Source organism: Suricata suricatta, chromosome 10, assembly GCF_006229205.1.
Source record: "Suricata suricatta isolate VVHF042 chromosome 10, meerkat_22Aug2017_6uvM2_HiC, whole genome shotgun sequence".
In the NCBI taxonomy this organism is placed as follows: domain Eukaryota; kingdom Metazoa; phylum Chordata; class Mammalia; order Carnivora; family Herpestidae; genus Suricata; species Suricata suricatta.
In genome coordinates, this window is record NC_043709.1 from 38,182,448 (window position 1) to 38,202,925 (window position 20,478).

Sequence of the window (20,478 nt, forward strand, 5' to 3'; positions counted from 1 at the left end):
AACTAATGAGGAAATAGAAGCAGATCTATAAATAGCAAAGAGATTGAATCAGTTATCAGAAATTTCCCAACAAGAAAAGCCCAGGATCAAATGACTTCAATTTAAGACATATTTATTAATGCTAATCTTTCTCAAATGCTCCAAAAAATTGAAGAGGGGTGAATATCTCCAAACTCTTATTATGAGGCTAGTATTATCTTGATATCAAAGCCAGATAAAGACACCACAAGAAATGAAAGCTATATGCCAATATCTCTGATAAATATAGAGGCAAAGATCTTTAATAAAATTGTAGCAAACCCAACTCAACTGCACATTAAAAGTTTCATACTCCATGACCAAGTGGGATTTATCCCTGAGATGCAAGAATAGTTCAACATATAAGTATCAATTTTAATGAAAGAATCAATGTCACATGATATTTTCCATAGATGCAATCATAAAAAGAATTATAATATTCAAGACTCTTTCATCATGAACACTCTTGCCAAAGTAGGAACAGAAAGAAATTACATTGATATAATAAAGCCCAGATAGAAAAATGCAATAGTCAATGTCATACTCAATGGTGAAAACTTAATTTTTTTCTGCTAAGATCAGGTACAAGATAAGGGGGCCCACTCCAGCTACTTCTATTCTACATAGTACTAGAAGTTTTGTCCAGAATGGTTAGGTAAAAGGAGGAAATAAGAGGCATCCAAATCAGAAAGAACTAAGTAAAATTGCTGCTGTAAAAAAATCACAAATGATATAATCTTATACTTAGAAAACCGTAAGGGCTTTTAAAAAAAAACCTGTTAAAACTAATAAATACATTCATTAGAGTTGCAGGATACAAAATCCACACCCAAAAATCAGTAGGGTTTCCACATACTAACAATTTAAACAAGAAATGAGAAAAACAATACATTTACAATAGCATCAAAATTTTTAAAAATACTTAGACTAAGGGGGTGAGAGACTTATACACTGAAGACTACAAAACAGTGATGAAAAAAATTAAAGAAATCATAAGCAAATGGAAAGACATGTTCATGGATTGAAACACTTATTTCTGTTAAAATGTCCATACTAATCAAAGTGATCTACACATTCAATGCAATAACTATCAAAACCCCAATGAGATTTTTTACAGACGTAGAAAAGGTAATTCTTAAATTCATGTGAAACCACAAAGTAACCCAAGTGTCCAAACAAACGAGAAAAAAGAACAAAGGTGAAGGCATCACACTTTGATTTTAAATTATATAAGAGAGCTACAGTAGTCAAAGACTATGGCACTGATGAAGGAACAGATATATAGACCCATGGAATAGAGAGAGATCATAGAAATAAAACCACACATATATGGTTAACTGATCTTCAAACAAAAGTAGCAAAAATGCAAAATAAAGAAAAGATGATCTCTTTAATAAATGGTGCTGGAAAAACTGGACAGCCACATGCATATGAATAAAATTGGACCCACATCTTTTTTCTTTCTTTTTTAAAGTGTTTATTAATTTATTGACAGACAGAGCATGAGCATGAGAGGGGCAGAGAGAGAGACACACACACAGAATCTGTAGCAGGCTCCAGGCTCTAAGCTGTCAGCCTTGAAGCAGGGCTCGAACCCAGGAAGTGCGAGATCATGACCTGAGCCGAAATCAGATGCTTAACTGACTGAGTCACCTAGGTACCCCTGGACCCATATCTTACACCACACAAAAATCAACTCAAAATTAATTAAAGCCTTAAATGTCAGACCTGAAACTGTATAACTCTTAGACGAAATTATAGAAAAAACTTTATATTGATCTTGACAATAATTTTTTTGATAGGACACCAAAGTATAAGCAACAAACACAAAAACAAACAAGTGAGGCTATATCAACTAGAAGACTTATGCAAAGCAGAAAGTAATCAACTAAATCAAAAGGCAACCTATGGGATGGGACAAACATTTTCAAATCAGGTATCTAGCAAGGCATTAATTTATAAAATATATAATGAATTCCTAAAAATCAAGTGAAACACTCCCCCCCCCAATATTCCAATTACTTAATAAAGACTAGGGACTTGACATTTCTCCAAAGAAGATATACAACATATATATGAAAAGATGCTCAACATTGCTATCTAGGAACTACAAATCAAAACCACAATGAAGTCTTACCTCGCATCCATTAGGATGCCTATTATCAAAGAAAAGAGACAGAGACCAAAAGGTATTGGTGAGGATATGAAGAAATTGGAGCCCTTCTACACTGTTGTTAAGAATTCAAAATAGTACAGCTTCTATAGAAAACAGTATGAAAAGTCCTTAAAAAATTAAAAATAGAACTACCACATGATTCAGCAATCCCACTTCTGAGTATTCAACTAAAATAATGGAAATCAAGATCTTGAAGATATATTAGCACTCTCAAGGTCACTGCAGCACTATTTACAATAACCAACAGATGGAAACAACCTAAATATCCTTCAAGAGACAAATAGATAATATATACATACAATGAATTATCATCCAACCCTAAAAAGAAAGCAATCATGAAATATACAACAACATGGATGACTGCTAAAGACATTAGGCTCAGTGAAATACGCCAGTCACAAAAAGACAAACACTATATGATTCCACTCATATCGGGTATCTTAAATAACCAAGCTCATAGAAGCTGAGACAAGAATGGTTGCCAGTGGCTGAAGGGAGGTGTAATTGGGGAGCTGCTAATCAAGAGGTATTCAGTTCTTTATTCAAGATGTGAAAGTTGAAAAAAAAAGTTCTAGAAAACTGCTATACAACATTTTGCTTAATTGTACTGTTTTGTACATGTAAACATCTATGAAGAAGGGAAATCTTCTATTTGTTTTCTTACCACAATCAGAAAATCCTTGTCCTCAAGAGATGTCAGTTATGGAAGATTAAATTATGGATTCATATGTAGGCATTCCATTCTTCCTAAAAATGTAGAGCTAGGTATCAATTTTTGTGGCATTAGGGAGTATTCACACAGATGTCAGTGGGAAGCACTATGGTTATAATTCGGCTGATTCCTCTTTAACACAGTCTGTATCTCCCATTTTCTTTCTGTTTGTTTTTCTTCAAAATTCCTTTTACTTTACTGACCACAGAGATTCTTCTCCCATTACTCCTTTAATTAATAAGCCTTAGTTTTAAGAAGCTGGTATCTTCAAACTTTCCTACTTATGACTTCCTTCCCTGAGAACTGTCCCACATCTGGAAGACTAACTCATCTCGATTTAATTATTACTCCCTCGTGAAGGATGAGTAAAGCAATATACCGGGGGTGGATCCTTGACCCAATTATATTGAATGATCTTCTTCCATAATTTGCAATTCAAAATTCAGAAATTCTAGCAGTCTCTGATGTGGACTGTACTAAATAGATTTAAAAAAATACTAGCAATGAAAGAAAGACATTAGAAAACCCTAACTTCTTCCAACCAGAAGCCAGTCTGCAAAAAGGGAATAATGGAGGAAAAAGGGAAGGGTGGAAGAAAAAGAATCCTTGACACTACCAGATGCCAGATTTGACCAGCAAACCTTGGGGCAGTGGATGACAGATTACTCCAGACACCCGAATCAGACCAAGGAAGGGGCAAGGGGCCAAGCACTCTGGTGGCAATGGCCCTGAACAAAGCTCTTCTGCAGTTTTTATTGAGAATCTTATCAGTACATTTCAAGGGGAGCAGGGGAAAGGATCGTGTAGTTTTAAGATCAGGAAGCATACTCCTAGATTAACAGGGGGAAAGTACAATCAGGTTAGTCATGTGCAGGCATACATTACAGGGTAGTGTATACTTCATCGGAAGGGGGTTGTTTTCCTACTTTAAATTGTTTATAGAGTGGAAAACATGTTGATCTACAGGCAATGACAGGTTGTCTTCAGCCTTGACATTTCAAAGGAGATCCAGTGTTCCTGGTCTGCTTTCTGTTTCTTAACCAGCCATTTCCCAGGCTGCAAACATTCCTCATTTAAATCTTAGCCAGCCAGGCTCTGTGAACTCCCACAATCAGCTTTCTAGTTCCTGGTGCTAATCCTTGGAAAAGACTTTTAGGTCTTGATACTTATGTATTCTTAAGATATTTTCTTCATAGTTGCAACATGGTTGTAGTGTAATTGTGTCATTTTCAGTCAAAAGAATCTGGACTTTGGGTCTTCTGTCTCTTCTCTGGATCTTCTTTGACTTCCCTTCTCTGCCCTTTCCAACATAATTTTTTTTTTTTACATAATCATAGACTGAATCATTTTATTGCATACTAGGTGTAATGCCCAAGATTTCAATATCACCCCAAAACCAGAAACCGCCAGGGAGACCAAGTCACGCATGTAAAAACAAAGGGCATTTATTATTAGGGCTTAGGCACGCCAGGCCTAACTTTGGTCTCACAGCCTTTACCAACGCAGTGGCTCCGTGCTGAGAGCCCCGAACAAGGGCTGAGCAGGGTTTTTATGGGGTTTGGGAAGGGGGAGTTACAGGAAATTGTGACATCCAATCATCATTGTATAACAGCATTGGCAGCAACTTTAATCATACACATTGTTCAGAGCGCTCGTTACTTTTCGCGGGACCCAATTACAACATTTAGGGTATCTTTGAAATTAACCAATTACAGAGCAAGTTCAGGGTCTTGTTTGGTGACTATTGGGTTAACTTTAACATTAGGTCACAGGGTCCTATCTAAAGTTTCTATCTATAGGCCTTACCCTTAGGAATGTGTGGAGAGGTAACTGGCCTTTCCTGATTGGATACTGCAAGGTTGTCTCTTTTGCCTCAGGCAATGTGTAACCGCCTAATAGTTCTGACCCTTAGACCTTCTAGTTTAGAGGGGAAACTTAAAGCCTGTCATGGCGTCTGTTTGGTTCAGACTTGTGTTCTTACATCCCGCCCCCCCCCCTCCCGCCCCGTCTTGTGCCAGACTCTAATGGGGGGTCCTCCAGTGGCTGCTAGATGGCCCACCAATCTGGCTAAGGTTAGAAATGCAGAAAGACCCATGGAGGCGTATTGCACTTATACGCCCAAGGACCCTGAAAAATGAGGAAACAAAATTGGCTGTCATTCCTCCTTTGGTAAACCAGGCAGCGCCAGATATTAGAAACCCTAAAAGAGACCCTTACCAAATTAACCACGGAGATTGGTGGAAATTGGGTAGTTCTCCTTTCCTATGCCCTTTGCAGGGTAAGAAATTCCTCCAACATAATTTTTAAAAATTATTTGAGGCCTGACATAATCCTCTCTCCTGACATTTATCTTCTCTCTTTTCCTCTTGCCTCTTAATTCCTATCCACAATTTAGGTCACTCTTTCTACTTCTCTGTCTCTCCTGTCCTGGTACTTTTGTCCCTTATCTAGCTGATGTTAACATGATTCTCTCCTATAGTTTCTGGCTTCATTCTAATTTCATTGTTTTTCTTCTTTCTTAATCACTTTTCCTATTCTTGAATCGAATTTTAGGCTTAGACATGAAAGTAAGTCTTTGTTTAGGTTTTTTAAGCTCTGCATCTTCCCATCTATGTATCTACAGAGTTATATTACAAAAAGAAAACTAAAGGAAAAATGCTATTTCTAAATATATAAGCATACTACAAAAGGATATGTAAATATTGTATAATTTTTTCTCAAGACTTTACCAAAATCCTTCTCATTTTTTTCTTTTAGTCAAAGAAAATTAAACAATTCTCGAATGCTTTGAGGTCAATGTGTCATGTCTTTCCTGTAGCATACAGACCAAAATGATCAGCTTGTACTATGTGAGAATCTGATAAGTAAGGTTTATCTTGTCCTCAATTAAAAACACCACTACCTAATTGTCATTCATTGTTCCCTTTGCAGAAGCTGAAATATGCATAAGAGAAATTTCCATGAAGGTAATGTTTATAGTCATTTCTGGGTTAAAGAACAAGATTTATTTTACTTTATGGGAATGTATTTCCTGACATTTGTCCTATTGCATTATGATCAAAGGGCTATAGTGTTGAATGTTGGAACTTCTCTAGGAAGGCTGACTGTAAGTGATTATGTAAACTTCTAAGCAAAGGCAGTTTCCATTATGCACCCTGACTGTCAGAAAGCCTTTGCAGGTTACATATTGCTGAATATAACAGGTTTCTCCCTAGTGGGATTCCAAAGGAGATTCTGGGTTGTTTTCTAAGTATAAAGTTGTTGCCAATAACTGGAATCCAAAGAGATGAACCTGTTCAGATCATATTCATGGATATTGGTCACATTTTCTTTTATATGCAGATGAGGATTTTCCTGGTGAATAGGAAACCAAAGTCAGTTTTCAGATCTATGAACTCTAACCTACAAGATAAGGAAATTGGCCTGAATACTCATGCTACTCTCTGGGCTGTAGTTTCAACTTTTCATATGTTAACCAGTGAATTGAGTTTGTTTCTATTACTATTGTTAATAAGGTATAATATTATTGATTTTTATGCTAAAAACCAAAGTCAGTTTTCAGATCTATGAACTCTAACCTACAAGATAAGGAAATTGGCCTGAATACTCATGCTACTCTCTGAGCTGTAGTTTCAACTTTTCATATGTTAACCAGTGAATTGAGTTTGTTTCTATTACTATTGTTAATAAGGTATAATATTATTGATTTTTATGCTAAAAGCTGTTGGGGAGTAACTTTCAGATATGACAATAAATTATATATATTTCTTGCATTTATTGATTTGCATCCACATATAGAAATACAAATATTCAGAAAGATTTGTAATAAGTTTTATGCATTAAAATTGTTATAACTTAATTATTTTCTTCAAATGTTTGTTCAAATATCTTTTTCCTCAGAGAGGCTTTCCAAATTCATCTTTTCCAAAAGAGAGCCTACCCATTACCATTTATACCCATCTCTTATTGTTCTTTATAGCACATGCCATTCCTTTATATATATACAGGGGTTATCTGTCTACTAGAACATTAGCTCCATAAAGGTAGGGCTTTTGCCACTTTTTATCTCTGCTGTCTTGTCGAGCCAGGAAAGATTTTAACTTGGTGAATGAATGAATCATAGCATTAGCTATCATGATTAAAAAAAAGAGAGATAAAAGGAAACTAAATGATTCACAATGTCAAGTGTTGAATAATAACAGTATAAATTCTTAACTTAGAACTTTAACACCTAGTATATTTTTATAACAAAACACTTTTGTTGTGAAGAGATTTTTTTATTATAATGTGAATAAAGCAAGACCTAGAATTGTATATGTAACATAATTACAGTGTAAATATGTATACCTATTTACAGGAGGGACTGAGTAAAAATGCTCCAAAGTATTTATAGTGTGTGTGCTTAGATGGAGATATCATGGGTTTTATTTCTACATATTTTGCAATCATTATTTATCAACTATGGTCAGATGAGGCAAAAGGAAGAAAAGGAGAGAAAATATGGTAGTGATTGAGAATTGAGTATTAGAGATAAATAAGCTATCATGCTAAGGCACTATAAGTATGAAGACTTCAACAAGTAATGATAGTACATGATGTTTTTGGAGTACTCTCTACATGTAAACATTGTTTTAGCTTGTTTTTGTTTTTATTTTTATTGGCACAATATACTTTACTGATGGTACATGACAAAATAGGGTTCTCCAAGCTCCTCCCCTTTTTCAGGAGATCTGTGTAGAGGTCATGAGATTCTCAGTATGTTAGGGAATAAGTTAGAGTGAAGATTCCACACCAGCAAAGGGTCTTTCTTTTCCTGGGACTGGTGGTCAGAGGTCTATTACTCCTTAGAGCCTATGTGGACTAGAACGTCCACCACTTGGTTGTTATAGCCAAATTCATTGTCATACCAGGAAATAAGTTTGACAAAGTGGTCATTGGAGCAATCCTAGTGCCAGCATCAAAGGTGGAAGAATGAGTGTCCCTGTTAAAGTTACAGGAGACAAACTGGTTCTCTGTGTAGCCCAGTATACTCTTGAGGGGGCCCTCTGATGCCCACTTCACTACTTTCTTGATGTCATCATATTTGGCAGTTTTCTCCTGGCTGCAAGTCAGATTTACAACTGATACACTGGGGATGGGGACACGGAAGGCCATTCCAATGAGCTTCCTATTCAGCTCAGGAATGACCTTGCCTACAGCCTTCACAGTGCTAGTAGAATCAGGGATTATGTTCTGAGCAGCCCCTTGACCATCATGCCGCAGCTTTCTAGTTTCCTGGGTGGCAAGGATGGCCTGTACTGTAGTCATGAGCCCCTCCACAATGACAAGTTTGTCACTGAAGACCTAGACCAGAGGGGCCAAGCAGCTGTGGTACAGAAGGCATTGCTGACAATCTTGAGGAAGTGGCCATACTTCTCATGATTGGCTGGCATCAGAAGAAGGGGCAGAGAGGATGACTCTTTTGGCTCCACACTTCAAGTAAGACTCAGCCTTTTCCATGTTGTGAAGACTCCAGTGCCCTCTACAACATACTGAACACCAACATCATGCCATTTGATGTTTGTGGGATAGCACTCCTTGAAGATAGAGATAGGGTTTCCATTGATGACAAATTTCCCATTCTCAGCCTTGATTGTGCTATTGAATTTGCTGTGAGTAGAATCATATTGGAACCTGTTGATCATGTAGTTCAGGTCAATGAAGAGGTCACTGATAGTGACAATATCCATTTTGCCAGAATGAAAAGCAGCCCTGGTGATCAGATGCCCAATCTAGCTGGTTCCATTTACTCTGACCTTCACCATCATGGCTTGGGGATATGGCTGACACTGTACCAGAAGATGCAGCTGTCTGTCAAATAGGGAGGAGCAGAGAGCCTGAACTTCTCTACATAAATAAAATTGTTTAACTCTCATAATTACTAAATAAGGTCAATGTTACAGTTGTTTTTATCATCATTGTCATTCCTACCATAGATGCCCAGAGAGATCATACTACTTCCCAAATTTGTCCAACTAAGAAATGGTGATTTGAATCTGATTCAGGGTTGTAGTCTTAACCTCTGATCAAGAATAAGAATGGCAGTAATTGCTTCTGAAATAAGAATAAAGGAGAAACTTTTTAATTCATGATTTTAATCTTATTTATTAAAAAAAATCCAAAGCCATGTAAAATGTTTTGTTTCTATTTAAAAGGATTCCTTTGGGTTTAGCCAAACATATAAAGCAATCTTTAATACTTGGACATGAATGAGCAAATTGCTGCTAGAATGTAAATTGATGACTTATAGGACACATATTATAATTATGGTGTTTTAGTGACCTGACAGGCTACTCTGGACAGCAAGTGGTCTTGATAATTCAGAATTCTGTACATACACAGCCCAGGGTTGTTTTTTTAATACATAATGTTATTAGGGCTTTTTGTCTAGATGCCATTTTGAAAGTGGTCCGAAAACTCTTTTTTCTATATTAGACTTCGTAATGTTCTCCCTTTTCATAAGATTCAACAAAACACTTATAACTCTACCATTATGTGGTAGAAAGAACATGAGTTTTGGAATTAAACTGGTTTGAGTCTGAATCTTAAATGAACACCTCACTCTGTGATAGCATTCATGAGGCAGGCACAATAGCTAGTATAGGATTGAGAATGGTAATACAGGTGAGAGGTTTTAATATTTCTGTAATGTTCAGAGTATATGCCATTTACAGCTCCATAGAACTAAATGACCCATATGTCATTTTCAAAATTACCAATCCTGGGTATTTGTTATTTATTAATTATAACAAATAGATTAATAATATAACTATAAAAGTGACTGAAGTCACAGCTGACAGTTGAAAATGCCTTTACAAAACATATACCTGATTCTGTTTTCAGTAAAAACAGTTCAGGAGATTTAATTTAGGATGCCAGGTGGCACAATAGGTTATACATTAACTTGTCCCCTCTGGAAAATTAAATTTGAATTTGGCTCTGGTCACAAATGAAATGAGTCATTTGGTACATGCCACTAAGGATACTCACAAAGCCAAAATGACATTTCATTGAAAAATCACCTGTTAAGGAAAATGTCTGCAGTCACTGGGGAAATTTTCAAGAAAAATAAATAAGTGCATAAGGCAAAAAGAAAGGGGTCTAAGGGGCTACTGTAAATTATAGGCTTGCTGAAAATCTGGAGGAAGGAAAGTACTATAATACCTATGAGCTTTTATTAAGCCACATATCTAAATTTTAGCCTGTATTTCCTTTTTTTTCCAGCTTCAGGATTCTAGGAGATTATTCACTTATTTCCCAAAGAAAATTGGCTTTTTTCCTTGTCACAGTTTTAGCCAAATGTCAGTTTGTATCAAATTATCATGGATTACTGAGCTCACTGCAAGGAACCATCTAATTGTGCTTCTAAACCATATGTTTAGCTCTTCCTGTTCCTTTCAGGTAAATAAATAATATAATTATAAGGACTATTCTTTCCTCATTTAAAGGACTAAGAAAACATATAATTGACAGACTTCAAAGATAACCTTAATTTGACACCAATCTTTATTCTTTTCATTGTTACATTCTTGTCCATGTTATAATCACATAGTAAGTACTTAGATGGATGCTGAGATTAATAATGCTAAAATTTCCAGCACAAACATAAAAACCCAGTTTTTTCACATTCATTATTGGAGAAATATACTACACAAACATTAAATTCATTGAAGTTCCTATGTTGGGTGTTTGGTACTGGATTCTAAATAGACACTGTCAATTCATTGTTTTGGGATCCCCAGACTTGAAGAGACTCTGCTTTCTGAGTCAGGCCATGACCACCTATTTTCCAAGAGTATTATCTAGACCATACTGTTTCATGACTGCATCTAGTCCCCTTTCTAATAGTTGATACTCTCAAATTCTCAGTGGTCTTGGGCATCCAGCTGCCAGACCTGCTCATGCTAGGGAAACCAAGGTCATCTGTAGCCTATAGTTTTATCTCAGCAGGCAAATTCCAGAACATTCTGCTCCATCACTGAAGAAAGCTTATGATAATTTATACCATGACTAGGCAGTGTTAATGACAAAAATTTATTCACTGCATCCCTCATTTTTATCCCCAACACTACTTGCTAGGCAAAGGTCCTTGCTTAGCAATCTTATTAGACCTTAAACAAATGGACAAAGCTCATTTTAAGTAGATTAAGACAAAAGGGTCATGCAGCAAGATGTACCAAAAATAAAAAAAGCCTTAGGATTTGCATATGTTAATTCATCCCTCCACTCTTCCTAAGTGCAAACATTCTTCCTAAGTGAAAATGTAGTTTTCTGCAACAAATGCATTGACCTCTGGTAAACCTTACTTAGTAACAATGATCTAAAATGCATTAATATTCTCTATTCACATAGAAAGGAGAAACCATTGCAATTGGAATAATTGTAAAAAATAACATAATAGCAAATTGAAATAAACATAACACTCATAGCTATATCCAACTCTTTTATAAAAAAAAAAGGAAAAAAGATCTTTATAAGCATAGCTTTTGTCTTTATTTGGCTTAAATGAAAATTATGTTCTTTGTGTTCTATTAGTCTTATCATCTTAGGAACCCTAAAAACTAAAAATGATTGTTGGTTTTGTATGGTAACATTTAGACCTATATTCTCTAGGAAAGGCTCAATAGATACAAATAATATAAAACTTTCTCTGTAGCTTTCAAGCATAATAGGTGAAATTGTTTCTTGGCTTTGATTATCTTCAGATTTTTTAAATCTGACTTAAGGAGTCTGGCAATTATGGAAACAATGAGAGACAAAATTGGCAACCTGTGTTGTCTCACCTCTAGGAGATAAGTATTGAGCATGAGCCAGTAAATAAACATTTTCTTAGGCTCCTGCATGATGACATATTTCTACCTTAGACCTTCTGGAGATAAACACCACTTTTCAATGATAGGTATAAAAACTTTCAATTTACTGTCTAAATATTTTTTCAGCTACCAAATTGAAAAGCAATTGGCAGTTTTATTACATGTTAAATCCAGTCTTGGTTTTTCAGAGCTTCTTTTGTTACCTTTAAAATAGAGTTCCAAATGTTTAGCCAGAAGTTTTGAAAACACTTTAAAATCAATAGTGAGTAGAAAAAGAGCTCTGTGGGACTTTCAGAATATATTTCCTTAGTCATACCATTATAGAAACCATTTCTAAGGATTGGAAAGAGTATACTGTGAGTTCAGATTTATTTGAGGTTAACATTACAATGAGAACAGAGTATTACTATATTGTAGTTTTCTAATAGTTAAAATTCTCTAAGACTTATGTCTCAATTTGTTGGAAACTTTGAGATAGTCTATCAACGTTATTTTAAATCAATTTGTTTTACTTTTAATCATGTGTATGTGTATGTGCTTTTAAGATTAAAACAACAACAACATCAATAACATACACACAGATACACACACATTTCTTTCAGGGTTCTTGCTTATAAGCACCAGAGCAACTCTGGCTATTTTAAGAGAGAAAAGTTAAACTTATTGGAAGGCCTACACTAATGATGGATAGTTAATAGAGAATCCTGGAAGACATATGGGAACAAAGCAAATCCAAAAATACAAAAGTCAGAAAGAACAGAAATTATCCTTTATAAAGGACAGTCTATAGAGGCAGCATAGCCTATCAGTGAAGAGTATATAGACTCTGAAGCTAGCTTAACTGAGTGTGAGTTCTGGGTGCTCTGCTTCCTGCTGTGTGAGCTTCTTTAAGTGGCTCAGTTTTCTCTAAATGGGAATCAACCATATCTATACCTCATAGGGGTTGGTATGAGGTTAGGGAAAGCTATACTCTGATAATAACTCCTCCAAATCTCACTAGCTTAAAAACAAAGAATTTATTTTATGTTCATGAAACATGCTCATTGTGGGTTGGCTAGGTTACAGCTCCATGTAGGAGATGATCTCTGGAGCATTATCAATGGCCATTAAAAGAAGGCTGGAGGGTATCACATTGGCAACTAGTTGACAGGCCTGAAAGTGACACATATCATTTCGACTTACAACTCACCAGCCAAAACTGGTTATTTGGTTACCAGAAGACATCAGGGAGTGCCATCTTACAGAGTCCACAATATTCATCAAAGAGCACCGATGATTACTAAAAGTTCCTAAATGAGTTAATATTTATAAAACACAGAAGTGGACTTGGCACATACTTAAACCTATATATGTGTACTTACTAAATGAAATAAATAGGATAATTCTATGTATGGTCACAGTCAGAGCTAACTTTAACAACCATCTTATTGTCTTTATTTATTTCAGATATAACAGTAGAGACTGAACTTTAGGTACTTTCATATACCTTTCCTTCCACTAGGTGTCAATTCTCTGTTTCCATAGTGAGAAGTGGAAGAAATATATGTTGTTTACTCTTTTGCCAGTGAAAGGAGGGTTCAGTGTTTATGGTAGCTTAAATCATGAAATGTTAACAAAATTACTTCCTTGGCTACTTGATTTCCACATATATCCTTCTACCTATATGCCTAAAAATAATACTTCCCCATAACAAAACCAGCCTTAAAATTGCAAACTTATCCAGTTCACTCCAGAAAAGTAAATAATCCAAAATCTCTTTAGTTACCACAGACAGCTCCAAGAGTCTAGGTATCTAAGTCCAAAACTTCTAGGCGATACCTTTTATTTCCTTAAGTCTATTATTTCCTATCTCAATAAAAATCGTGTACAAATGCTAGTGGAAAAAAGGGATAAAAGGGAAAATGAAAGTGCAGACAATATCCTCTCTTTTTGCAGGCATAGTCCTCTTCTTCCTTGGGGCCATAGTTGATATTTATGACTTTTTAACCCTATTACCAATTCATGATTACTTTTGCCTTTAGCCAGTACCTTGCCTATGTTTGTTTTGTTTCAACTTGTAAGGATGATGCAGAATATTTTTGTGAGATCTGAGCCTTATAGTCATCCTATTTGTAATGGATTATAATAGTCTTCCATTACTTAGTATCACTGAACAGGTGATATTAGGGGGTCTCTGCTTCCATTCATGCATTCATTCAAGTAAATTTTATATAATGTTAAATGTAATAAGTATGAAAGAGAAGATATATAGAAAAGCACATAGAGGCCTGAAATTCTTGTTGTCGGGGTAATTGTAACCCAGTTTTCCTTAAAACAGATCCATTGCCATTGCAAATCTGCCACCTTCCATTTTGGATAGCTTGCCAAGTGACATGCAGAACCTCAACTGGCCAAGTAGCAGTAGTGGCTTTTAATTGGTAGAGATAATGTTTCAGTTGCACAAAACAAATGGAGCATTTATTTTCCTAGGGGCAGACACCATTGGCAAACTCCCTGAGAGGAGACCTAACACCTGAGTTCTGGCTATGTGAGAAAGACCACATGCGTACATACCATTTCACACATCCTATAGGTTTAAAAGAGAATCCAAACCTAAAAATGATTTGAATCCCTCTGCTGGAGAATTTTTTAATGGAAATTTCATCATTGTATAATTCTGGCTGCTTTGTAATTATCAATTAACTGATATGGTCTATGAATCATAATTCTGAATTTCACTTTTTCCATAACACAGTTTCCTTAAAGTAATGACATCATCATACTGGAAGAATAAATAAGGGCTTAGCAAGTCTATTAGTGTTTATGCTGGTATAAGATGATGAGTAGAGAAAACACATCTAGATCTATAATATATTTGTCTTCCATGTGCCTTCCACTATAGAAGGTGTACAATGCCATACACTTAATATCAGGTATCTAAGTTGGCTGCACACTTTGTGGTATGTTATTGAGTTGGAGGTAGTAGTTTGTTCTGAAAAACTGGGTTCTTATGTGTGGTTTAGCAATATCACAATGACTTAGTCAAAGACCATGATTTTGAGCTGATGAATATTGTTCTTTGCTAGCAAATAACCACTTTGTTTAGTGACCCATTGGACAAACTGCCAGGTGGCTAGAATTAGACTGAATGATATGGTGTCTTTGATTAAGTTTATCTTTACTGGAGAGGGGATTTGGTAAGCATTCACATAGAACAAAAATATGTCTGCACACTAAACTCACTCTAAAAAGTCCAGGAATATTCCTTTTTCTCCAATCTCTCTTTAAAATGTTCTGATCTTGTTGTAATTTCCCTGATTGATCTTTCTGTCATGATAAAAGGATTTTGTATACTTGTTGTCTAATATGGTAGCCACTAGATACAGGTAATTATGAGCACTTAAAGTACAAGCCATGTGACCAAAGAGCTAAATTTTTAAAATTTAAGTTAAACTCTATTAACCGCATGTGGTTAGTGGATCCTGTGTTGGGCAAGATAGCAGCCAAATCTCCTCACATACCTTGTTTCTATTTTTGTCTTAAACTTTTTAATTTATTATAACAAGTTTTACTCTAGAAAAATTTGTCCACTTTCCTGAGCTTCAAATCTCCCCTTTTCTACTGCAGGCGTATCCCTAGTAAGTGGAGAAGTTACTCACCCGTGTTTTCAGTTACAAAATGATGAAGGCAGGATTTGAACCCAAGAAATCTTTTCTCTAGAGACTAGAGTCTAGTCTAGTGCTAGCCTGCCTTTAGCCTATCCAGATGATTCAATCAGAAAGTTGAGAGTCATACTGGCCCTCATATCTGTCCCTTCTATCTCACATCCATGGGGTTATATATGTCTTTCAATTATACCTCCAATGTCCTCCCAAATTTATTATTCACACTTCATTCCCTTTGCTTCCACTATGTCAATCATCATAATTTCTCTCCTGGCTTTAAGGGTAGATATTTCTTCATTTGTGCATTATTATCACCTATTGTTGTGGCTGGAACATAGGTGGAATGGATGGATACATGTCTCCAAATGTTTTCTGTGTGACCTTTTATGTTTTAAAAATGTTTATTTTGAAGGGAGAGAGAGAGAGTGAATGCAAGCAGGGGAGAGGCTGAGATGTGGAAGAGAGAATCCCAAGCAGGCTCTGCTCTCTCAGCACAGAGCCTAAAGCAGAGCCCGATCTCATGAACAAAGAGATCATGACCTGAGCTGAAATCAAGAGTTGGACGCTGAGCTGACTGAGCCACCCAGGTGCTCCTGTGTTGTGCATATAATCTAACTGCCATATTGCTCCATCTCCAATTCACACTCAAGTTGCCACCAGAGTAAATTTCTATAACAAAAAAATCTGATTCTGTATCATATCATACAAGTCCTTCGTACGTTTTACCTCTCTGGAGTCTTTCTCTACTAATCTTTTCTCTATTCATCCCATCTCCTACCTCTTTCTCAAGCGTTCCCTGGAAGCTCAATAAAAAGTCATTCTATTATTATAGCCTTGCTGTTTGTACTTTTCTTTTTAATCTGGAACATTCTTGACTACTCTTACTTGAGTTTATAAGACTCCACATATAATCCTAACACAGCTGACCATTTACAGAAGATCTACTATGCATCAGATCCTTGGCCTACAGTTTAAATCCTTGCAACAACTCTTAGCAGTAGGCATAATTCTTTGATATGTATGAGGAAATTGAGGCTCAGAGAGTTAATGTCATGTGTCCAAGGCCATAGTGAGCTGTCAGATTTGAATCTCAAGTTCAAATATAACCTCTTTTCTGTACCATATCTATTTGACATGGTGATCCTTCTTGGAATTTTTTTATGTGTCCAAATTTTCTTAAATTAGAACATATGCTTGGTTGTATTAAGTGGCCTTTCCAGCTTATCACATTATACTTCTCTTTTTATAACTGTTACACTGTACTGCAGTTATATTTCTTACTTAGAGGATATTACATTAATCTTTGCGTGGCACATAGTAAAAACTCAGTATTTTCAGAATGAATAAATGAATGCATAGAATTCACAATACCTATCTTCCAAGTAAGGTTCTTTTTATTTTTAGATCTGTAATATTTTACCTAGAAATTCTACACAATTCTGGATACTGAAAGGCAGAAGAAAAGGGTTTAATTCTCCATTACCTCACTTATTTTAACACTTCACATTAATCTTTTTATTTTAGTTTTCTAATGTTCTGCTTTATTATAATTGATGAATGACAAATTATTTGCTACTTTTACTCAATCTAATATTATAATGTGGGATTTATTGTGGGAGATTATATTTTGCACAAGAGCAGGTATGTTTCTTTATCTCACTAGTATGTCCTCCGAACTAGAGCTGTGCTTTGCCCACAGAAAATGTTTGATAAATAGTCGGTGAAGATGGACCCAAAAAAACCTCTAAATAACCAAAGCAATCTTTAAAAAGAAGAACAAAGCTAGAGGCATCATGCTCCCTGATTTTAAGCTGTATTACAGATCTAAAGTAATCAAAACAGTATGGCATTGGCATAAAATTAGACACACAAATGGAAGGAAATAAGGAGCCCAAAAATAATCCCATGCATATACAATCAATTAATTGTATTCTGCACAGCAAACATCACTGAAATAAAAGGCAACCTTCCAAAGGGGAGAAAATATTTGCACACCATGTATCTGATAAGAGGTTAATATCCAAAAAGTATAAGGAACTCATGCAACTCAATAGCAAACAGCTTCTACACAGCAAACATCACCAAAATAAAAGGCAACCTTCCAAAGGGGAGAAAATATTTGCACACTATGTATCTGATAACAGGTTAACATCCAAAAAGTATAAGGAACTCATGCAACTCAATAGCAAACAGAACAAAACAAAACCATCAATTAAAAAATTAAAAGATCTAAATAGATATTTTTCCAAAAATCATATATGGATGGCCAACAGGTACATGAAATGATGCTCAGTATTAATAATCATTAGGGAAATGCAAATTAAAACCACAATGACATATCCTGTCACGCCTGTTAGAATGGCTTATCAAAATAACAAAAAATAACAAGTGACGATGAGGATGTGCGCAGTTTTGGTAGGAGTTTGAATTTGTTCAGCCGCTAAGGAAAACAATGTAGAGGTTCCTCAAAACAGTTAAAATAGAATTATTGTATTATTCAGCAGTTCCACTTCTGGGTATTTATCCAAATAAAAGCATGCACACAAAAAGGTGTCTGTACCCCATGTTCATTGCAACATTATTTACAGTAGCCAAGACATAGAAACAACCTAAGTACCTAAGTATCCATGAATGAATGGATAAAGAAATATGACACACACACACACACACACAGAGGAATATTATTCAGCCATGAAAAGAAATGAAATCTTACCATCTGTGACCACAGAGATGGAACTTGAGGGCTTTATGCTAAGTGAAATAACTCAGAAAGCAAAAATACCATATCACCTCATTTCTGTGGATTACAGAAAACAAACACAAACAAATCTGAGTGTATGAGCACAGAGAACAGACTAGTAGTTGCCAGAGGTGGGGGTGGTGGAGAGTTGGGCAAAATGGGTGAAGGGGATCAAAAACTACAAATCTCCAGCTGTAAAATAAATAACTCATGAGGATATAACATATAGCATAGTGACTATAGTTCATGACCCTGTTTTACATTTGAAGGTCACTGAGAGTAGATCATAAAAGCTTTCATCACAAGAAAAAAATCTATAACCATGTATGATAGTGGATGTGAACGAGACTAATCATGGTGTCATTTCATAATATTTACAAACATTCAGTCATTAACCCACATACATTAAATTAATATGTCATATGCCAATTGTATCTTTAAAAAGAAAACTATAAGAAAATGTATGTAATCAAAAATATTTGTTGAAGAAATGTACAAATGTAAGGATTATATAAATGTGGAGGGAATTTGCTTACATTTCCCTGAGTGGAAGTAATATGTTCTCTCCTATAAGCACTGGAGAAAGGGAAACTCTCCTCTAATTTGGTAGGGGGATGGATGACAATTATAGTCAAGAATAGGAAGAAGGACTTGGGGTGCCTGGCTGGCTCAGTCGGTTGGGCATCCAACTTTGGCTCAGGTCATGGTTTCACGGGTCATAGGTTTGAGCCTACATCAGTCTCTGTGCTGGCAGCTCAGAGCCTGGAGCTTGCTTCAGATTCTGTGTCTCCCTCCCTCTCTCCCTCTCTCCCTCCCTCCCTCTCTCTCTCTCTCTCTCTCTCTCTCTCTCTGCCTTTCCCCTGCTCAAACTGTTTCTCCTTCTCTTCTCTCAAAAATGTATAAACATTAAAAAAAAAAAGAATATGAAAGAACCAAATGTGTCTATCCCATAACGTTGGAAGCTTTCTGCCAGTTTCAGTATCTAAATCCTCTCCACATTTACATATACATTTCTTCTCTAGCTCTTTCCCCTAGGAAATTCTTTCATAAATATCAATTCTTATAAGTAATAGGTTATGGAAAATGCAGTCTTTTTCGTGTGAACTACATTGTGTCTATACATTTACCACTCCCAGTTGTGGAATTACACTTTTAAGATTTTTGCTAGGGTACATTTAGTTATTAGACCAATATAAATTCTGTTTATAACATGCACTGAAGAAAGTCAGAGAGAACTGTGTTTAAGTATTAAGTTCTAAAGGAATCTTTTTCTTGTGTATACTCTATTTGTACATTCTTTTCATTAACCATGGAGATAGTTTATAAGGGATATTTTTGACAACAAATTCAAGCTGTCAGAGTTAAATTTCATTTTAATTTATTTTATCCACTTAGTCTTGCATCCACTTAGCATATGTTTATTCAGTACCCAGAATATGCCAGAAATGATGGTATCAGCACACAATGGTATAGAAAAAGTAATTTTTGAAAAATTGTGATGAAATCAGTTAGTATATAACTACTCACTGACTCCCCCCTTACTTCCTGGAAAAAGAATAGCTTAATTCTGATAAAATTATCAGAAAATAATTATCTGAAAATAAAAATTAGTGATATGAACCTTAGTATTCATTTCAGAAATTATTTTTCACCTTTTTTCAGTTTGCTGGAACTTTGTACATTTAAGTCTCACTCAACTGCTCAGAAACTGTCAAAAGTATAATTATAGTATTTTAGAGCTGGAGCTAATCTTAGAGATAATCCAGTCACAAAACTCAAAATAGAATTTTACAAAATGATTTGCCTATTTACTCAGTTGTTAAAGGTGGAGATAGCATAGCACCCAGGTATAATCATTCTTTATTCATCTTCTTGTCATGACATCATGCTATGTACATTTTCCATTCCTGGAACTTAGTTTTTTCACTTTTCATCATTTAGGTGTTAAAATACAGCATCGAATTAATTTCTTAAGGCAATCTATTTGCTTTTCCTCTTGAAAATGCAAATTGGCTACATGCTCCCCACCTTCCTTGCAGTTATTTGTGAACATATCATGGAGTTGTAGCCAAGGGGATAAAGTGTAAGGACTATGTGCTTTATTTGGGACAATGCTTAAAAATTGTGTGGGCCAAATCCTCACACTGTTTCCCCCTCTAATTCCTGTGTGCAAATAATAATGAAAATCTACATTACAGTAGGACCTTAGATAAATGAATCCTTGGTTCCCTAATTACTACTTAACTGAAAAACTGCCTGAAGGTCAGGACTCAACCCTTGAAGAGATAAGTGAACAAGAACTAAACTTCTCTTGAGTTCTAGTTAGTAAGATTTTT

General features: G+C 35.5%; 1 pseudogene; it reads right to left on the reverse strand.

The window, feature by feature from the left end:
• Nucleotides 1-7,743: 7,743 nt before the first annotated feature.
• On the reverse strand, nucleotides 7,744-8,710 carry LOC115304690 (annotated as a pseudogene).
• Nucleotides 8,711-20,478: the final 11,768 nt, after the last annotated feature.